Source organism: Pteropus alecto, unplaced genomic scaffold (assembly GCF_000325575.1).
Source record: "Pteropus alecto unplaced genomic scaffold, ASM32557v1 scaffold155, whole genome shotgun sequence".
Classification (NCBI taxonomy): domain Eukaryota; kingdom Metazoa; phylum Chordata; class Mammalia; order Chiroptera; family Pteropodidae; genus Pteropus; species Pteropus alecto.
In genome coordinates, this window is record NW_006438113.1 from 5788265 (window position 1) to 5810693 (window position 22429).

Below are 22429 nucleotides of genomic sequence, written 5' to 3' on the forward strand. Positions count from 1 at the left end.
GGGGGGTGAAATTAAGGTTGACTGGGAGCTTTATGACAACTTAGATAACTTAGATATGTTCCCAGGGTCTGAGAAACTCCTCTCCTTCACAAACCCCTTAGGACAAGCTGAAACATTGCTAGCAGGTGGTATATATGGGACTTGGGATTCTTTCAGCATTACAGCCACTGTTAGATTCAGCTAGCTTCATTTATTCATTCGGCAGTGATCCATGCCAGCAGCATAACATGATTTTTTAAGCTGATGGTCCTGTGGTATCTGGGCTCAGTGGGAACAGTTTGGGAAGCAGCTAGCATCAAAGTGAAAATAAAGTAAAAATAGTGCTTGACTTCATTGCCTCAGGCTTAGATTCCCATTCTGTGGATGAGTTGAAAGTCAAATCAAGATCTAAAAATGGAAGTTGAAGGATGAATTAAAAAAAAATCTAAAAATGTATATGAACCACAAAAATAGATGTGCACTGATCAGCTCCAAATAACTTCCTATTTGCCGATATCCCAGAATTCCATTTTTTCCTGCTTTTAAAAAGTATATAAAGGTGCTCTGCTTCTCTGATATGCCTCACAGCAAAACCTTTAGGGTGTCCTTTCTGGAGTCCTCAATAGACACAACCAATGGTTCATGAAATGAATCAATGACTGATTGGGGGCTGGATGGTGAGATCATTCTGGCTCCAGGTTGGGGAAGTAGGGCTTACCCTAGTGTCCTCACTCCTATCATTTCTTGTATTCGTTAACATTTACTGGGCCTTCATTCAATTAAAAAGCTTTGGCTTGGCAAGTAGCAGAAAACTCAACTCAAACTGCCTTGAGGTGATCATGCAGTTCAATATGTCATCGATGATCCTGGTTCTTTTGCTTCTCTGCTTTGGTTATCCATGTGTTTGCTTCGTGTTAAGGCTGGTTCCTCTTGGTCATAGTATGGCTTCTCAGATCCAACAAGGGGAGGAGGACAGTTAGATCGACAAGTGAACAAAGCCCAGAGGCTCACTCTGATTGGTCACTGAGGCCAAAGTACTGATGCACTCTGATTGGTTGAAGTCTGAGTTAGTTCCCATTTCATACACGACTGTGTACACACTTAAAATGAAAAAGAAAGTGAAATAAATGTGTTAAGGTGTTCCTAAGACATCTTCACATCCAAAGTCACAACTCTTCTCTATCTTTTTTGGATTGAGTCACTGTTGTCTGGATTTTGTCATATAATGTTATTACTTGGCTATTAGGAGCACTGGTGATACGACATTTCTTAACGAGTGCTCCACTGTTGTCTTCTGCTCAAAGTGAGCAGAAAGTTTTGGTAAATAGTTGTTTGACATCTTAATGATAGTCCTTCAAAACATGTGAATTAATGACACCAACCTCTCATTGCTTTGGAATTTCTTTCATCTATTTCAAGAAATTGGCAAAGTTTTCATTGCATTACAATCCATTTGCATGTATCTTAGCAAAACATAATAGACGAGGTGGGAGTAGGGGGATAGCTTTCTCTCTTCATTCTATAAAGCTCAATTGTTGCTTTGCAAGAAAAAAAGGAAATGAAATCATTCTTCTGATGATAAAATTTCCTTTACTAATATCAAATTTATGTTCCATTGTTGTTTCCATGAATTTCTGCATTTACAATAACTTGTTCATTTTAGTGCCAAAATATAATGTAATCTTCGAGAAGATTTTTATACAGCAATTAAACTCAACTCATGGAGTATAAACAGTGCACACTTGTAACTAAATGTAATTTGACTAATATAGAATTCAAGTTTTATAAGGAAATACAAATATCTGAGAGTAGTTATAAAAGTTACATAAAAGAACAAGGAGGCAAAATTTGCCTTACCAAATATCAAAATATACTATAAAGTCATTGTAATTAAACTTAATATGATATTAGTATAGCCAGCCAGTAATAATGTGATTTAGGATTGGAACTTTGAACCACACCAACAATGTGATTTAGGGTGGGAAGCCTGAGATTGTCCATATAGGCAACCAACGAGGTTTGCTTGATTGAATCCCAATAAAGACTCTGGAAACCAAGGCCCAGGTGAGCTACCATGGTAGCCATACTCTGTGTCCTGTCACACTTGGCTCCTGAAAAAGTGACATGTTCATGATTCCACAGTTAGAGAACAACTGGAAGGTCTTTGTTTGGGACATTATTGGACTCTGCCCTATGCACTTCTTCTCTTGGCTAATTTTAATCTGTATCTTTTCCTTATAATAAACTATAGCCACAAGCATAATAGCTTTCAGTGAGTTCTACGAGTTCCTCCAATGAATGATCAAATCTAAGTGTGGTCTTGAGGACCCCAAACTTCATTTGGTGTCAGACATGAGGGTGGTCTTAAGAACTGTTATCCCTCAAACTCTTCACTGTCTTTGGCAGATTTGGGAACATCTGGGTTATGAACTTCCAGTTAAGAACTTTTCTATTGGTTCAGTTTATTAAGTTATAATTTTGAAAAAATATTGTCTACTTCACCTAAGTTTTAAGGTGTATTTAAAGTTGTTCCCTCATGATTTTCTAAAAACTCTGTTTTATTTATAGTTATATCCCATTCTTCAGTCCTAATATCAATTTTCTTCTCACTTTTTTTGCTTTAATTAAAAAAGACAATTGTCAGCTTTAGTATTAAAGTATTATTTTTAATTAAGTTTTAGTTAAGGCAAAATTTATCAACTTTAAGTGTTTAATTTGATGTGTCATGACAAATGTATCCATTCATGTACTACCACCACCACAATGATCATATAGAGCAGCAGTCCTCAACCTTTTTGGCACCAGGGACCAGTGCTCCTATGAGAATCTAATGCCTGATGATCTAAGGTGGAGCTGAGGCAGTGATGCTAGCGCTGGGGAGCAGCTGCAAATACAGATGAAACTTCACTCACTTGCCCACTATGTACCTCCTACTGTGCGGCCCAGTTCCTAACAGGCCACGGACAGGTACCAGTGCATGGCCCGGGGATTGGGGAACCCTTGGTACAAAGCATTTCTGTTACCCCTAATAATTCACTCATGCCCCTTTGTTGTCAATCCCCTCCCCCTAGCCTCAGGTAACCATTAATCTGCTTTCTAGCACCATAGTTTTGCTTTTTGTAATATACTTCATATTAATGGAATCATACAATATGTAGTATTTTGTGTCTGGCATCTTTCATTTCGAATAATGCTTTTGAGGTTCATTCATGTTGCTGTATGCATCAGCAGTTCATTCTTTTTAATTGCTGGGAAGTATTTCATTGTATAGATATGCCAAAATTTGTTTATCCATTCACCAGTTGATGGATATATTTGGATTGTTCCTAGATTTTTTGGGGGGGGAACAGTTATGAATAAAGCTGCTAGGAACATTTGTATATAACCTTTGGATGTATGTTGTTATTTCTCTTGGATCATTGTCTATGAATGGTCATATAGTAATTGTATGTTTAACTTTGTAAGACACTCTCACACTGTTTTCCAAAATGACCATCGTTTTCATTCCCACCAGCAACATCTAAGAGTTCCAGTTGCTCCACCTTCTCACCAATATTTGGTATTGTTAATTGCCCCCTTTGGTTTGCTCCACTAACACTTGCTAATAGACCCTGAAGCCACTCTCAATGCTTTAGTGCATATTGCTGCATAAAATCCCGCAGCAATCAGGGACAGAGAGGGCTCAGGCCCTCTATCATGGTGGGCACCCCTAATCCCATCTCTTTTGTTAGTCTTAGAAATCTCAGTATCCCCATAGGACTGGCTTTCTTCATCTACTGCCACCACAAACACATTGGCTTGTTTCTTTTCAAGGGAGGCTCCAGTGTAACTTTGCTTAGCCTGCAGAAAACAGAAAACTTTTACTCCTCACTCTCGATTCCCAGGAGCTGAACTCTTCAGGTTCCCTGTTTCTGATGAACAGGAACATCAGATGGTGTCTCTATCCCTGTGTCTATCCCAGTTCTGGTCCTGTGTTCAGGTCCATATCCACATGCTGACATTGTACCTGCATAGAACAAGGTCTAGAAGGAACCCCTGCAAATTGATAACAATGGTTACCTTTTGGGGAGGGGTAAGTACAGGGGTAAAAGATGAGAGGGGGACTTTTCCATGTGTAGACTCCTGTCGGCATTTTTAAAGCAATGTAATTAAAAGGAAAATAGCTACAATGTTAAAAAAAATAAGTGTCTTCACACTCCGTATCTTGGGCACCCCCAACCACCACTCTGAGAGATCTCTAGTTCTTTCCAGCTCTTTCATTTAATTATTAATTATTATTTTTAAAAATTATCTACACTTTTATTGAAGCTAGAGAGACACTCAGAACTCCCAGAGAGAACTATGTTTAGAGAGACAGGATGCTCCATTCATTAGAGGCTCTTCTAATGAATGAGAATCTGTTTCATTCTAAAAATATTTAGAAGAGAATCTCAGAGAGAATCTAGGTTTGCCTAACACCATCTACATTTTTGTCTGTTTTCCTAGTGTCCTATCTGGTATAGCATGTGTCACAGACAGAAGAGCCTTGGTTGGGACAATAAAAATCATTGACTCCAAAACCACAGAACACCTGCATTAGACAATAACATGTTGCCACCAAGCTAGTCCCTCTGAGAGAAGACAAAAGGTTCCTCTCTGCCTCTAGTCATCTTGCTGTATGTTCTTTTGCTAATATCTCAAAGTATTAGTTACTCCCCCTCACTGGCACACTGTCAGGACACCCAGGAACCTGGTTGGAGCCAGTGGATGCTGTTTCTGCATCCCAGGGGTGTTGATGAGCTTCAAGTCAGTGGCTGGAGGGGCTTGGCTACTAGAAGGAGCTGAGAGGTGGGCGTTCTTCATACTCACCTCAGCCTCATCGGAGGACACATTAGCTCAAAGCTGTCAAAGTCCTCTCTTTGGTGACTGAGCATCTCCCCATTCCAAGTTGCCATGAAAGTGGCCCCTGTGCCACCCAAGAAGAAGTACCCATTCTCCATCCTTGATTCTGGGCACTCAGGCCACTAGTGAAAGCTGTGGCTTCTCTCTAGTCAGACACTGTGGGCACTGAAGGAGGCCAGGAATGGTATTGGCTTTGCCCAGGGCTCCTGGAAGGGGTCCCTGTGGGTACTGTGGCCCTGTTCTGGAGTACTCACACTTCTCTAAGAGGACTTCACAAGGCTAACCTCACATGCCCTCTATTACTCAGCCACACTGCCATTCTTACACATTTCCAAACAGCAAGATATCTTGGCACACATGCTGTTCCCTCAGCCTAGACTTACCTTCACTGTTATTTTTTTAATTGTAAAACTCCTCCTTATCCTCCTCATGCCAAGGTCAAATATCATCTGTGTAAGGCTTTAACTCACACTCTGCCTGAGTTAGTTCCCCTCTCTGGGCTCCCAGAGTTAGTTCCTACTTTTATTATCACATGTACTACCTCTTTTCTGCCTCCCCCACTGGATTAGGACTTCGATGATAAAGACTGTGTCCATCATATCCACACTCCCAGACAAGGGCTTGGTGATTGTTATTAAGAAGAATGGCTTGGCTCTTCTCACACCACTCTGAGATAGAAATTCTCATTGTGGAAATGAACCCAGAGAGAAAAGTTTCCAAGGATCAGCCAGAGTTTCAATATAGTTTTCTTTAAGGAGGATTCTATGATTAGTGATTTCAGTTATTTCTGTACCCCAACCAGAAGGCACACCTATACTAAAAAATTAATCATCTAACAAACACCCACCACCCCACTGAGTCATCATGCTAGGAAGGCAGGTTCCAGTATTTAGAACATGTCCACGAGCCTGATCCTCAGCCAGACTGTTCAATCATGCTACTCAGGAGAATAAAGCAACCCTTCCTTCCAAAGGAAAAACTATGGATTCTAAATGTTTTTCCCTGGGGGTACTGTATATACAACTGAATTTGAAGCATGTTTTTCTGCACACCTGGCATGTAGTCTCCATATTTTCCAACAAGTCAATGCATGGCTCTCTCAGCAAATGATTTGTAGTTATGCATACCCATTATCTCTGCTGAAAGAAATTCCTAGATAATGTTGTGACTGAAGTTCATAATTACTCTACAGAATCCAGGACTGTCTCTGCAAGGCCCAAACTTAGGACTGTTTTAGCTCCTTCTGGCTGTTCAGCTTTAGGAGTTTGTTGAGTGCCAAAACCTTAGCTTTGACAAACTTCCCAAAATAAATGTCACTTTGTAGCACCTGAAGTGTTCATTTCAAGTTGTTCACTCTTTGAGAGGCTACGCATTTGTTTGTTTGTTTATTTGTTTTTAAATAAAGTAGTAATGAAACATACAACTGAACTGATTGCATCTTAAACCCAAGAGTCAAGCAGTGTCTCGAAAAGATATTTGCACATGCACGCTCATAGTTATTCACAATAACTAAGAGGTGGAAGCAACTTAAAGTGTCCAAAAACTGGTGACTGGATAAAAAATACGTGGTATATACATACAATGGAATATTACTCAGCCTTTAAAAGGAAGGAAATCCTGTTATATGCTACAACATGGATGAAACTTGAAGACATTATGCTAAATAAAAGAAGCTAGTCACAAAAAGAAAAATATTGTGTGATTTCACTTAGATGTGTCTAAAGTAGTCAAACTCATAGAAATAGAAAGTAGAATGGTGGTTACCAGGAGGCGAGGGGTGGACATGGGGAGTTATTATTTAATGGGTATGGAGTTTTAGTTTTGCAAGATGAAAAGAGTTCTAGAGATCCGCTGCACAGAATGTAAATAAATTTACTGCTACTGAGCTGTACACCTAAAAATGGTTAAGATGGTAAATTTTATGTTATGAATTTTTACCACAGTAAAAATTAAAACAACAAGACAAAACTCTGAAGGCTCTTCAGGATCACCTTGTCTGTCCTATTTTATAAATGGCACAGAGATTTGTCCAAAGTCATCTCCCATTTATTCAAGGTGACCTGACTCGCAGCTGGATGTTTTTTGTGCTCTGGCAGCCTGCTTCTCCAGCAGTTCTGGTGAGTTTCCCCTCCTCCTCCTCCATCTGGGAAAGGAGGAGCCCAAGGGCCTGTGATGCTCCCAAGCAAAGCCAGGACAGTGGGGAGAGGCCCAGTGAGGCACTACATCTCGTCAGTCTCACTCTCTTCATTCTCATACCCTCAGCAGCCTCCTGGGTCGCTCATTTTTACTGGACACAAATATATGGAACTATAGAAACATGCCAAGTGTCCCTTGGGGTCCTGAACATAACAGAAGCCCAGTGTGTTGTCAAAGAATGTCAGAGTGAGCACGCCTAGCACTTGGTAAGACTTTCCCCGTGCCCTATATTTGCAGTCACGCTCTTAGCAGACTTTACCTTATCTCAAATCAGAGATTTTCTGGCCTCCAAGTTGGGTTGTTTATTGGCTTGCGTCTGCATGCTTGTGTCTGCTCAGGCTTAAGGAAACCCCACTATAAGCTTGGAGGCCTCTAAAATGTTCTCGTTACAGAACTTTAGTGTCACTGAATGCAATACTCTTTGCTAGGTGTTCAGGGCCCTCTCTGACCCTACTCTAATGTACTTTTCCAATCATATCTCAATGGAAGCTAACATTGCATAATGACTTAAGGTTGGACTTGGGATCAGGGTTGAATTCCAGTTTTAACAGGCTTTATCTCTGTAACCTTAGATAGTCACTCTACTCATTGTTATCAGCCTATGGAGATAACAATGTCTAATATGTGAAGGTTTGATGAGATAATGCATTCCAGACGTCAGCTAAGAACCTGGTACAATGTAAGTAAGTATTCTCTGAGCCCTTGAAAACTGGAGCTTTTGTCATTGGCACGGATGCCCTCTGCTCCAGCAAAATAAGCTAATTTGCCAGATTTAGACATGGTCTATGCATTTCACCCTCTGCCTCTGTCCTACTTTATTCTCTCTTCCTAGAGCATCTTCCTCAAATCCTACCAAGGCCTTGTTTGGTGCCACCACCACTCCTCAATTTTAAGACTTCATTGATACCTCCGGCAGGAAAATATTTGTACTAGAGATTGATTTGTGTAGTTCTGGGCTATAATGTAGGCATAAGGAAACCATGGTACAGATGGGTCTGCTTAATGTGTCCTCAGGGGTGGCCATGAAATGCGGGAGGCTCCAGGACATGAGATCGGTGCTTAGTCTTTCTACGTGTATGTTGGAAAGTTCTCTAGCAGATCTCACAGTTCCTTTCTTCATAAGAAGTCTGCTAGACCTCAGAGAGTTACTTTTGTGACCTAGTTTGTCAGCTACTGCAAGCCTTGGAGAAGAAGAAGGCTTTCTTGAGGGTATTTCATAGGCCTTTCCAGCAGGCTGCATGTTGTGTTCTGATTTACCCAGTCAATGGAAGCCTGTAGAGTGGGATTGGCGTCCCTCTGTACCATCTTGGATCCATGGGCCTGATCTCTGTCACCTTATCCCCAACCTATGTTTAGATCCAAAGGTCTAGGCTAATTTTTTCCTGCATTCACAGAAACTTCTGCCTTGGATTCTCTTAGGACTTGTAGTTCCTCTTTCAGGCCACAATTTCAGTCAGCCTCGTGTGATTATTACTTGATGTACGATTTGCTCCTTTATTGGATTAGAAGCTCCTTTAGGACAAGGATTATGTTGGACCAATTTCTCTATGGTGTTCAGAGCTGAACAATGGTTTTGTGTTAACTTAATTGTTATAATAGTGAAGATAATAAATACCAATTACCATATGCTCATGATTTGTCTGGCCCAGTGCTGAGGCTTTATATACGTTATCTCAGGTAATCCTCACTTAAGTTCTATAAAGAAAGTATTACTATCCTTCTCTTAAAGATGAGGATAAGTGGCTTGGCCAAGGTCATAGAGCAAAGAAGAGGGTTTTAATTCATCTCCACATGAACGGATAGATGCATGGATGACCAAGTGAAATGCACATACATTAACACATCATTGCATTTGCAAAATTTCCATATTTGAAATCAGTCATGCAAGCTTGAGGACAGCTGGCTTCCTTCAGAAGACCTGGCCCAGCATCATGATGTTGGCAGCCTGTTTGGGGGCTACCACTGGTCCAGACATTTATAAGCTCCTAGACTATACAAGATGATCTGCACAGTGCCACTGTTCTTCCTCTAGCTTCATCTTCGTAGTTGGCCTCAGCTTGCTCTGTAAGCTCTAGGAGGGCAGGGACTTTGTCTCATGTAGGACAGTGCCTGCACCTAGTAGTTGCTCAAAAAGTAACCATTATTATTTTCAAGTTGTCCCTTGGTCTATTTATATCTTCTTAGCATAATTAATGAGAAACATGAAGGCTGAAATAGGGGTATTTTACACAAAATTGAGTGCCAAGTAAATCGTCATGTAAACAAACACAAAAAGGAAACCTTTCTGTAATCTGTGGAAAAATCCTTCTGTCTAGGCTTGGTCCTTTGTATAAGCAGAAATGTGGTCCCGATCAGAATCCCTGCTGAAAGGCCTCCTGAAATTAACAACCGGCCTTTTCAGATGAACGTTTGTGAAGTGCTGGTGTCACCACATGGCTGTGAGAGGAAACACAGTCTGGGGCCCTCGTTAATATAGAGAGAAAATGGTGCAAGTGTTGAGAAACTGGGGGAAACCCATGGCAGTAACACAAATGCAGGTTTAAACACAACAACAACAATAATCACAACAGCAACTGACGTTACTGAGGATTTCCTATGTACCAGGCACACTACTCTACGTGCTTTAGGTAAATTAACTCATGTGTCGCAGGGGTAGTGGAAAGTGGAAGTGGATTTTCATGGGTAGAATAACCAGAGACTGATTTCTGAAGTATGAGAACCTGAAGGACCAGGCCTGATAGGAAAGAGTTAGAAGCATTTAGCTAATGATGATTATATTAGTCATCATAAGACTAGCCGTGAGCAACGGATATCAGAAATTGCAAAGGCCGTTATAATAATTATAATCTGAAGGGTGGAGTTATGACAAGAGAGCAGTTTCAGAGGGTTCTGCTTGTATTTCAGTGGAGTAATTATTTAAAAATATATTCAGAGAGAGAGATAATCAGCTAAACTGAATGTGGTCTCGTCTCCCATTTTCTACCATGAGCCTGACTTTCCCACCAAATTGCAAGTGGAGAAGCTGAAACTGAGAGCATGAAGACCTGCTGAGCTCTGACACATAACGACGCATTCAAGAGACAATGGGGAAAAAACAGTGTGACACATTTAATACGTTTAGTCTGCCCAGCAAAGAAATGTGACCCCAAGACTAGCAGGCACCTAATAATGTCAAAAACCAGAGAGGTTAGTTTTCCTTCTGGAGGAAGGATTAATGGAGAATGTAACCAGAATTATTGTCCCATTCTGGAGGTTAGTGTAGAAAAACCTGTGAAACACAGACTGGGGAATTAAGCATCCTGTCACAGTGAAAGCTAAAGCGGCAAATGCACATTTCATACTTTTTTAAAGTAAAGAAATTGAACTGCTCAGATTCATATGGATAAATTTTACTTAAAAAAAATTTATTTCCCCAATGGTAAAAATAACCATTTCTTTTTAATTTGATGAAGCGTTCATGATCATTATAAAGAAGTTTAAGTGATACAGAGAAGTATAATGAAATAAAAATTCAGCAGTAATACTATCACTCAAATGACCATCTTTCTATGTACTTGTCTATGCATAGACACATGTTCAAGCATGCACACACACACACATCCTAAGATAATATATTTGCTATACATCACATATATTTCTACATTATTGCTTTTAACGGCTACATAATAGTCGTAGTGGAATATCTCGATGATGAATTCAAGTAATGCCTCTTGTTCTATCTATTTGAAATATGCAAAAATTAAATAGCAAATCAAAGTACTCTTTTTGTAACACGCTCTCAAAATTGTTGTCAGTCTATGTTTGTGTGTTTTTGCTTTTTATCTGTGAAGTTGTTCAGGAAATATTCATATCTTTAAGAAAAGGTTAGACGCTAAACAGATTGGAAGTTGGAATAGACTATCACAAGATTCTGGAGTTCATACTTCCAGTTATGTAAAACCAAACACTCAGAGGGGAGGGTGGGCAGGCAAGGCTGGGAAATGTTCATTGAACTTGGAGGTCCTCCATTGTACATCTGCCCTTTGTCTTTGATACTGCCCCCCCCCGGGGGGGTGTGGTGGGTAGTCAAGGTGTGGCCCAGCAACTTCCAGTCCTGCCTTTTCCTTGGTTACCGGAAGGGCACTACTTAGGCAGGAGGAAGAAATACTAAAAGAAACAGAAGCTCTCTTTTTAGTCATGTAGATTCTGAGTCTAGAAAAGTAATTTTAGAATAAGGTAAAAGAACCCAACACTTTTCATTGCATCCTTCCAAACCCCACTCTCCTTTCTCTCTCCTCTCCTCTCCTCTCCTTTCTCTCTCTCTCTCTCTCTCACACACACACTCATTCACTCACTCACTCACTCTTTCACATATATATATACTAAAATCTTATGATTATTTAGCTGTACCACATTCCACCTATTTGTGGACATTCAGATTGCTTTGGATTTTTCATTATCGTAAACATATTTTGATGACCAACTTTGTGTATACATCTTTATACATCTTAATAAGTTAAAAAGCTTTTTCTTGTGTCTTATGTCCTTTGTGAGAGCAGAAGGACTGCAAATGGAAGTTGGAAGAGCTTTTTCAATTATTTCAAGAATTCTTGGAGACAGAGGGCAACAATGATCTGTGCTTTCATGGCCAGGTGAAAATAGGTGACACAGAATGGCAAGAGGTTCTTTTCTCCACTTTGACCAGAATGCCCTGTAGCCTCACTGCTCTGCCTCTGGGGAATTTGGTGCCTCTTGGAGGGTGAGCAGTGCTGCTGCAGCAGCAGCCACGGAGGTGGGAGAGAGCAGTGACTGCCTGGTGGCAGACACCTCCAAACTACTCCTCATCCAGTAGAGGCCTGGGGAGCAAATTCACTGAGTGAGAGAAGCACTACATGGTATCCTACGTGAGCTCACGTGACATACGCACTAAGGATAACAAAAATAATCCAGGGAACAATCTGAACTAATAAGCAAAATAAGACCACCAACATATGGGTAACCACTCTTAATGTAATGGTTTTCAGAGGTCAGTGTTGAGCTGGGGAAACATGGCAAATAGCAAATGTTTATTGAGCACTTACATATATTGCCTCATAAAAACCCTAAGCCAACTTTACGTAGTAAAGCTTATTAGTATCCTGATTTTAGGGAAGGCAGGCACAGAGAGGTTAGGTAACTTGATCATGGACATACAAATAGTAACTAGTAGGTGCCAGGACTTGGATCTGTACCTAGACCTTGTTGAAGCCAAAATTCTTGCTCTTAATCCTTATGTTATGCTACTTGCTTTACAATTAAGTAACAATTCACTTGAGAGAAAAATCAAGTAGAAACAATTTTATCTATTCTTTATTTTTGTTTCGTCTCCATTATTTATAGAGCAAAGCAGACACAATCCTCTCATTTATCCATTAGATACCCCATATAGCCATTTGCTTTTTTTTCCTGGAGTTTCTGAAGTATTTGATGCATTTTTTGATATTTTGTTATATTTTCGGTTGATAATCTCTCGAGAACTATCTTCTTAGATAATTTCACCATCATTATTCATGTCTAAGGACTATCACTTAATCGTAGTGGAAAAGCTATAGTTACCTATAAAATAACCACTTTCAAGAAGGAATTTAACATAGATTGGGGGATATCAGGAGCAATTCAATTTCGATTAACTGAATTGCCTCTGGGGAACTTGTCTCTTGTGATGAAACTTCCTTGTCAAGTGTGGCTGGATTCTTTTATTTCTTCTCAATGGTGTCTATTCACCAGCTTAACATCCACATTTCTTGGAGAGGAAATTTGTTAACCATCCCCTCTCAGCTGCCAAGTTGCCTCTGAAGGTGGAAACACTTTGGGAACTTCACTTTTAGGAAGGTCTTTGGGAATCATTCCTTGGGTAACTTCATCCTGATTCACCTCATTCTTCTCATTCTTTGATGCTGTGACTTCCATTTTTGTTTGCTGAGGTATATCACCTTTGTTAATTTTAGTTTCGAGTTATCCCTTGAGAAAAATTTTGAAAAGATTATAGTATTCTCCCCTTATCCACGGTTTCACTTTTTGCAGTTTTGGTTACTTATAGTCAACTGCAGTTCGAAAATATTAAATGGAAAATTGCAGAAATAAACAAGTCATAAGTTTTAAACTGCATGCCATTCTGAGTGGTGTGATGAAATCTCTTGCCATCTTGCTCTGCTCTGTCTTGGCCCGGACATGAATCATCCCTTTGTCCAGCATGTCCACACTGCATATGCTGCCTGCCAGACATCTCAGTTATCAGCTTGACTGTGCTTGTGTTCAAGTAACTCTTATTTTACTTAATAATAGCCGTAAATCCATTTACATAACTTTTATTACATTATATTATTATAATTGTTCTATTTTATTATTAGTTATTGTTGTTAATCTCTCACTGTACCTAATGTATAAATTAAACTTTATTATAGGGATGCATGTGTAGGAAAACACATAGTATATATAGGTTTCGATACAATCAGTGGCTTCAAGCATCTACTGCGGGTCTTGAAACATATCCCCCAAGGATAAAAGGGGACTGCTGAATTTTCAAAGTGCTAAAGATAAGCAAATTAAACTTAAAAGTAGAAAGCATTTTTATGCCACCATGGCTATGCTATCTAGAAATGGGTCATAGAATTCTGAAGAAAGACCTTGAAAAGCATTAGCTTGGGTCACAGTGACTACATACACCACATGATGACATCTGTGAGAATACTTGGACTGGATTTATTCTACCTTGGTTATCTGTTTTTTACTGAAAAGAGATTAACTGAAATAATGGAATTTACCTCAGGAGAGGTAATTTCTGTAGGAGAGAAAACAGAACACTTCCTCCTGAGGGGCTACAGGCAATGGCATTGTGAGCTCGGTGTCAGCTCTGCCTTGCTTCAAACTGCTCCTGATTCCTAAGATACTTTGTCTTGGCTATCTTTCTCAAAAGATTTTCCTTTGAATAGTGTTTGCCAGGGAATTTTATTAAGTTGGATCCTTGCCATAGATTTTCTGACAGCATTTGCTGGAAAGCATTGCCCTGGCTCAAAGTATTCATTACTTGTTTCTCTCCTAGAGAATTGCTTGGAAGATTTTTATCCTAACTAATCTTATACTTGAAACTTTTCATCTCCAGATGGCATTATTGACTCGACTTATATACTATTATCTGTGGTGACATTTGTTTTTTATTTAGGGTTGTTTAGTTAGTAGCTTTATCCATGACAGTGATAATTCTTTTGATATTTGGTTTTGAAGAGATCTGGAGATAGATATTAATGTGCCCAAAGGCATGTTCTCAGGAATATTACCCTGCAGAATCTCTTTGGTAAACCTGGCTACTCCTGAAGAGTAATCCCAAGAAACTCTGCCCTGGAGCTTGCCCTTAAATATTGGTTTAATTCCTCCTGATATCAAGATTTGCTTAGTTTTATCATTTGCCATTGAGTCAACAAGCCATCCTTCAGAGTTGACCTCTTGAGGTTTTGTTCTCAACATCTTGATCATTAGGTATTGTTTTTCTATATAAACTTTCTGAACATCTTCTGTTCTGGCCAATCCTATTGGTGGAAGCTTCTCTTTTTAAGGCCATTGTCTTAGTAATTATGTTCTAAATGTAGCACTGAAAATGCTTCTTCCAGACCAGAATTTTTGGGGAATTTCCCTCTGGATTTCTCTGTCAATTTGACTCAAATGCTCCTGAATAGATTTGTGGGGAATTGTGTCTTGGTCAACCTCTTTTCCACATGGTAATCTCTCTGCTTGGGGAATTGGGTCCCAGTCTCATTTGTCCACTAATGGGTTGCCATTGATGTCACTTGAGTAAATGTGCCCCAGTATCCTTTTTAAAGTGACTTCATATATAATGAGCCATATATATATTTATTAAATTATATATTAAAACTACATAAATTTTTTAGGCATTGCTTTTTAAAGAGCCTGTCTTGAATAGCTTTATCCAAGGATCTCAGGCCTTCAAGGGGCTCTCCTGGGCTAATTATTTTGAGCTAATTTCATTCATGGAATCTATTTAGCAACTGATTTTTGAGGAGTCTCATAAGCACTGCTTTTATGAACTGATTTAGTGATGGATATTGAGAAAATTTTCCCTCATCAACTTTTCTCAATAATTTACTTTCTATGGGCCATTATTCATGAAGAGTTTTCCTTAGCCAGCCTCACCTGTAGACTTTATCTCCCTTGCAGATAATTCTTGCAGTCTCTCCTCAGTAGTTGCACTGATATAGTTTCTTCAGGTAAATGCTCTGGAGGATGTCCACAGATCTGGAATATGTCCCCAGTGGTGACTTTTTGGTGGAGGGGACAGGTAATTGCAGTCTGGCTGAAAATAGCCATGGGTTTCATCATTAGGGGCCATGATTTCTTATCAGTTTCTCTCTTCTTGGCATTATATATGCACTCCTTTTCTAGTGCCTCTTGTGCAGCAATTTTTGCCCCAACAACTCCTATCCATGACCTGTATTTTTTCTGATATTTTTGATTATTCCATTTCACGTTGACTAAACTTATTTACAACTGTGATATTTTCAGAAAATGGTATCTTTGGATCGTATAATTTTATTCCTGGAGGGCATCCTTTTTGACAATGGCAACTGAATAATTTTTTTCTTTTTAATAATTTCTTTGGAATGGGTATTTTTGACCATGACTTTAGAGGATGGCAAACCCAAGAAACCTCACCTAGTGCCAGCATGATTTCTGACCATGACGTCCAAAGGTCTGCTTTCTGGGAACATATACTGAGATTTCTTCCCTCTGTGACATTTGGACTTGCCTTTTGTTGAAAGACATCAGAAGAAGTTTCTTCTTGACAAAAAGAACTCAAACATGAAAGCAGAGAAACCCTGAGAACCTTCCCTTTACTAATACAAGACAATATGACTCAACTATAAGCCAGCCTAGAGGAACTATTGTCTCAAACATTGAATTGTCTTCAATCAAATCATAAATTTAAATTTTGCCAGGAAAATCACTCACTAATTTTTCTTTGCTGACAAGCATCTTCTCATAGCTACATTTTTAGTTCCTATAAGCCATTTCATTCTCATATTCTGAAAATACATGGTTGTGAAATCACAGCTTTTATATTTGTTTCCCAAAAGTCATTCTTCTTATTCCCTTTCTAAACATAAAAAAGTTGATTTATTTTCCCATAAGATATTATTCATCCTTTTGAAAAAATATTTATAATCTATATAAAAACATAAGAATGACATCATTCAGTACTAATTATTCAAAAGAATGTTTTCACTGGAAAATATATTCTGTCACTGAGAAGAACATTAATATATGAACTTTGTTACTTATATGATTATAAAGGTATCTCTAAAAGACCTACCATGAATTTTCAAAGTATCCTGTTTGGGACTGTAAATGCTTAGAACCTCAGTTAATTTTGGCTGATAATCAAGACAATAAAATATGCTTGAGTGAATGTAAATGCTTCTGTATAGCAATGATTATTTGAAAGCTCTTTGAAGACTTCATTTCATCTAAGCGGTAAGAAAAAGATTATAACTGACTTGAAGCAAAATGTCCATGGACAAGGGATTTAGACTTCCTTTATTAGAAAGCATTAGGCAGCACAGCCTGGCGGTCCAAGGCGTGGGCTCCTGACCAACAGACCCAAGTGCCACTTCCTGGCCATGTGACCTTAGGCCAGCCATTAACCTCTGAACCTTAGTTGTTTCCTCATCTGTAACATGGGCATTATTAAAGGGCCCAATTCATGGAGTGCTGTGAGAATTAAATGAGATAATTTAATTAAGCACTTAGCATAGTGTCTGGCATATAGTAAATATCCAACGTAAGTCAGATATTATTATTATTATTATTATTATTATTATTATTATTATTATTATTATTGAAAGCCAAGATAATGCTTTTTAACTATGTCTGTTTCTTTTTTTAAACATGTGTGGAGAAATGAACTTGAGTGGTAAGTGGGAATTTCCATATTCCCTTTAGAAGAGTGTTGAAAGTCTGATGAGCACACAAACTTTGGGGGGAAGATGTGCCCCATCCTAAACCCTAGATCTTCAGAAATGGTCCTGATTTTCAAGTCACTTCAAAAGCAGGCATATTTTGGGGTAAATTTATTTGGCCCTTAATTTCCTGCTAAACAAATAAAAGCTGGAAGCCATTCCAGACTTCTCCCGCCCACTCACGGTGGATTCCTCCTGCCCAGCCCTTCTTCTGCACCCTGACCCTCTATGGCAGTTTGTTCACACACACCCTAATTATGCTCCAGTGAGTATTCACTCTGGCTTCCATGCCTTTGCACATCCCATTCCCCTGGTCTAAAATACTCCTTGTGATGTCTTTCACCTGCCTTCATTTCTGCTGTTGTCTCTCCCTGCACTAGACTCCTGCTGTGGTTGCTGAACCTCTCCCTTGTCAGCATGAGTCCCTTACCACTCCTGCCCATCACAACTGCCCTTAGTAGGTAGAAAAACAGGTGAAGAGAGCTGCCAAGCATAAGAACTAGGAAGTGAGGAAAACAAGATAGTTGTTCTTCAGTTTAGTCTCAGTTGCTCAGTAAGAGCAAAGCAAGCTTGGTCAGAGGTGAGATACATAACTTCACCTTAGAGAGGCCAGAAAGACTATACCCCAAGTGAAGGCATTCAGCTCCCTTTAGAAACAATGTGTCCATCAGAAGAGAGCAGCACAAGCATTGGTAGTGACCTCTAACACTGCCCTGGGGAGGGAAGAGGGACTTGGCCATTTTACTTTGCCATTTTCAGTTCCTGGGCGAGGCTAGCCCATGGTAAAGCTCGTGAGAGTCTGGTAACCAGTCATGACTTGGTTTATCCTGCACCGCAGGATAAGGTTATCTCCACTGGGAGAGAGATGAGTGTGGCTAAAAAGCCACATGCCCTTAATCTTTTGATTCCCGGGGCTTCTCTTCTGAGGACACAGCTGATGAGAGTTCACTTTGAAACCAAATTGTTGAGATTTGGACACTAGCTCTCTCCCTTCTAGCCACATGGGCTCAGGCAGGCTACCTAATGTCTTTGTGCCTCAGTTGCTTCATTGATAAATTGGGGATAATAAAAGAATGAGTTTGCAAAACATATATCTGGTAAAGGTTCAGTATCCAGCATATATATAAAGATCTCTACTTTTTACATATATATATCAGATTGGCAGAAAATAAAAGTAAAATAACTAGCTCAGTGTGGCAAGAGTATAAAGAAATGAACATTTTCATGTGGGCCTATAAATTAGTGTAGCTTTGCAGATGACAATTTGGCAAAATTGATTGCAATTAAAAATAAAATATTGGAGAATCTTTGGAAACACGGCGGAGTGAGAGACGTCCCCAGATCTCTCCCCTTGAAACAATAAGCTGAATATCTAAAACTCAAACAAAAACACCCAAACTGCACACCAGCACGTCTGAATGTGGGATCTGAGCATAAGAGCTACCACAGGTCAGAGCCCCAAGTGTTGGGCAGTGGACTGGGAGTAATAAAGAAGTTGCCTCTCACAGCCACCGGAGCTCCCTGCAGGAGGAGAGGGAGGGGAGAAGGAGCAGAGAATTCCTGCGGCAAGTTCTCCAAACAACTCTGCCTGGGAAAGCTGTAGGGCCCAATCATCAGGGCAGAAAGCACAGAAGAGGGACGGGACAGCAGAGGAACAACAATGGAGTTTTGCCGGCCACAATTGTAAAACCAAGGCTGAGCTGCAGCCCCCAACCCCCACCTAAAAGGCCCCTCCTCCCATATCCTCCAAGACCGATCATCGCTAAGCCCCAGGGGAATCTGAGCAAACGCTGCAGAGATTGTTGCTGACACTGACAGGGACTGAAACTGAGGGTAGCGAGCGTGATTAAATATCTACAAGAAAATTTTAAAAGCATTATTAAGACTTTATATAAAGTAGGGATCCAAGAGACTTAGATGCCACCTACTGGAAACTAAAAGAAAAGCACCTTCTTTGCAACATGCTAACGAGAAACCTTTATGTAATAAATCTTCTTTCTAGAAAAACAATAGAATACACTTCTATTAATGCCCAGGCAGAGAAATAGTTCATTAAACACCATGAACAACCAAGGTGACAAGGCATCTCAGAAAGAAAGAGAAAAATCTCCAGAAAATAAACTTACAGACATAGAAATATGTGACAGAGACTTCAGGATGGTACTTCTGAAAAATCTCGGTGAGATCCAAAAGAATCTTACAACAATTTCAGGATTGAAAAGATAACTAGATAAGCAGAGCAAGGAGACTGAACCCCTCGAAAAGAACCAAATAGAACTTCTGGAGATGAAGAACACACTACAAGAGTTGAAAAATGAAATGGCAAACTTGGGAAATAGAGTTGACCAAATAAAGGAAAGGATCAATGATATAGAAGACAAATCTAGAAATAAATCAGAAGGAAGAAGAAAGAAACTGAAGAATGAAAAATTATGAAAGAGAAATTCAAGAATTAGTTGATGCCATCAGGAGAAGAAACATAAGAATAATGGGCATTCTCGAAGGGGAGTAAAAAGATCAGGGATTAGATAGCATTTTCAGGCAAATAATTGATGAGAATTTCCCAAATCAAAAGAATGAGGTGGAGCTTGGAATTCAAGAAGTCAATAGAACACTCAATTATCTCACCCAAAAAGGCCTTCACCAAGATACATTGTATTGAAATTATCATAAAATCAATGACTAACACAGAATTCTCAGAGCAGCTGGGGGAAAGAAGACGGTAACCTATAAAGGAAAACCCATTAGATTATTATTAGACTTCTCAGCACAAACTTTACAAGATAGAAAGGAATAGAATGAAACATTCAAACTATTAAATGAAAGGAACTACCAGCCAAGAATAATGTATCCAGCCAAGTTCTCCTTTACATATGAAGGAGAAATTAAGACCTTTCTAGACATACAAAAATTGAGGGAATTCTCCACTATGAGGCCTGCACTATGGGAAATACTGAAAGGTGTCAGTTTACCTAAAACAAAATGACAAAAAAAAATAATAATAATTAGGAGTAAAATGACTATCAGGCAAATCGAAGCAGAGGAGTGCAACCCTTATTAAGAACAGGGCATTATAAGCTTAAACAATTAGAAGAGAATTGTTATAACAAGATAGTAATGAACATTCAGCATACATAGGAACAAATTGAGATAACAATGACTGAAAGGGGGGTGGATTCAAAGATCCAAATTCTCAAAGGGCAATTAAGATAAGGCACGTGCAGAAGAAAATGGACAACTGTATATATCTAACTATCCTTTACATATTGATAATGGTAACCCCATGCCAAAGATTCAGAACCATTGTATATACCATAAAACAAGAAGCCAGAGGGGAAACCCACAAAAGCCAACCAAAATAAAGAAAACAGAAACACAAGGACAAGGAAGCAATGGAAACACCAAGCTATCAGAAAGCAAAAGACAAAATGACTATAAGAAGACCTCATATTTCATCCTAAATGTAAATGGACTGAACTCACCAATAAAAAGGCACAGAGTTGCAGACTGGATCAAAAAACAAAACCCAACCATATGCTGCCTCCAGGAGACACATCTCAGCTCCAAAGACAAATATAGACTTAGAGTAAAAGGGTGGAAAATGATATTTCAAGCAAATGACATTCAGAGAAAAGCAGGAGTAGTCGTACTAATGTCGGATGAAATAGACTTCAAAATCAAAAAGGTAAAGAAAGATACTGAGGGATACTTTGTAATGATAAAGGGAATCACGAACCAAGAAGACCTAACACTTATTAATATCTATGTTCCCAATCAGGGAGCCCTGAAATATGTCAAGCAATTACTAACAGAACTAAAGGGAGAAACATACTAAAACACTATTGTAGTAGGGGACCTAAATACCCTACTGTCGGATATGTACAGATAATCAAACAGAAAATCCATAAGGAAATAGCATCTTTAAATGACACATTAGACCAACTGGACATATTTGACATTTACAGAGCCTTTCATCCCAAAACAGCTGCTGATACATTCTTCTCTAGTGCACGTGGAACATTCTCAAGAATTGACCATATACTGGGACACAGAAATAGTCTCAACAAATACAAGAGGGTTGAAACCATACCAACCATATTCTCTGATCATAGTGCCTTGAAACCAGAGATCAACTGCAGAAAGAAATCAGGAAGAAACACAAATACATGGAGATTAAATAACTTGCTACTGAAGAATAACTGGGTCAGACAAGAAATCAAAAGAGAGATCAAGAGATATATAGAAACAAATGATAACGCTAGTATAACATATCAAAACTTTTGAGACACAGCAAAAGCGGTCATAAGAGGAAAGTTCATATCATTACAGGCCTATCTCAAAAAACAAGAACAAGCCAAATAAACATCCCAACGCTTCATCTCAAAAAACTACAAAAGGAAGAACAAATGAAGCTTAAAGTCAGAAGAAGGAAAGAAATCATCAAAATTAGAGCAGAAATAAATGAAATTGAAAACAACAACGACAAAAAATTATAGAAAACATAAATGCAACAAAGAGCTGGTTCTTTGAGAAGGTTAATAAAATTGACAACCCTCTGGCTAGACTCACTAAAGAAAAAAGAGAAAGAACACAAATAAACAAAATCAGGGATAAAAGAGGGGAAGTTATGACTGACATCACAGAAATACAAAGGATCATACAAGAATATGATGAAAAACTATAGAACACCAAATTTAATAACCTAGAAGAAATGAACCAGGTTGTATAGAAAAATACAACCTTCCTAGACCGAATCAAGAAGAACTGGAAAATCTAAATAGACTGGTCAGCAGTATGGAAATGGAAACAATCATCAAAAATCTACCAAAAAGGAAAAGTCCAGGACCAGATGGCTTCACCAGTGAATTCTACCAAATATTCAAAGAAGATTTAATACCTATTCTCCTCAAACTCTTCCAAAACATCGAAGAGGAGGCAATACTTCCTAACTCAATATTATCTTGATACCAAAACCTGGTAAAGATAACACACAAAAAAGAAAACTACAGACCAATCAACTAGAATATACAGCATCCATTTGTGATCAAAACAGTTAAAAAATTTGATGTAGAAGGCAAGTACCTTAACATAATAAAGGCCATATATGACAAACCCTTATACTTATTGATGAAAAACTAAAAACCTTTCCTCTAAGATCAGGAACAAGACAAAGTTGTCCACTATCACCACTGTTATTCAACAACATTGGAGGTCCTAGTGAGTGCAATCAAGCAAAAGAAAGATATAAAAGGCATCCAAATAGGAAACAAAGAAGTCAAACTGTCACTATTTGCGGATAACATGATTCTCTATATAGAAAACCCTAAAGACTCCACAAGAACACTACTAGAAACAATAAGCAAATACAGTAAAGTCTCTGGATA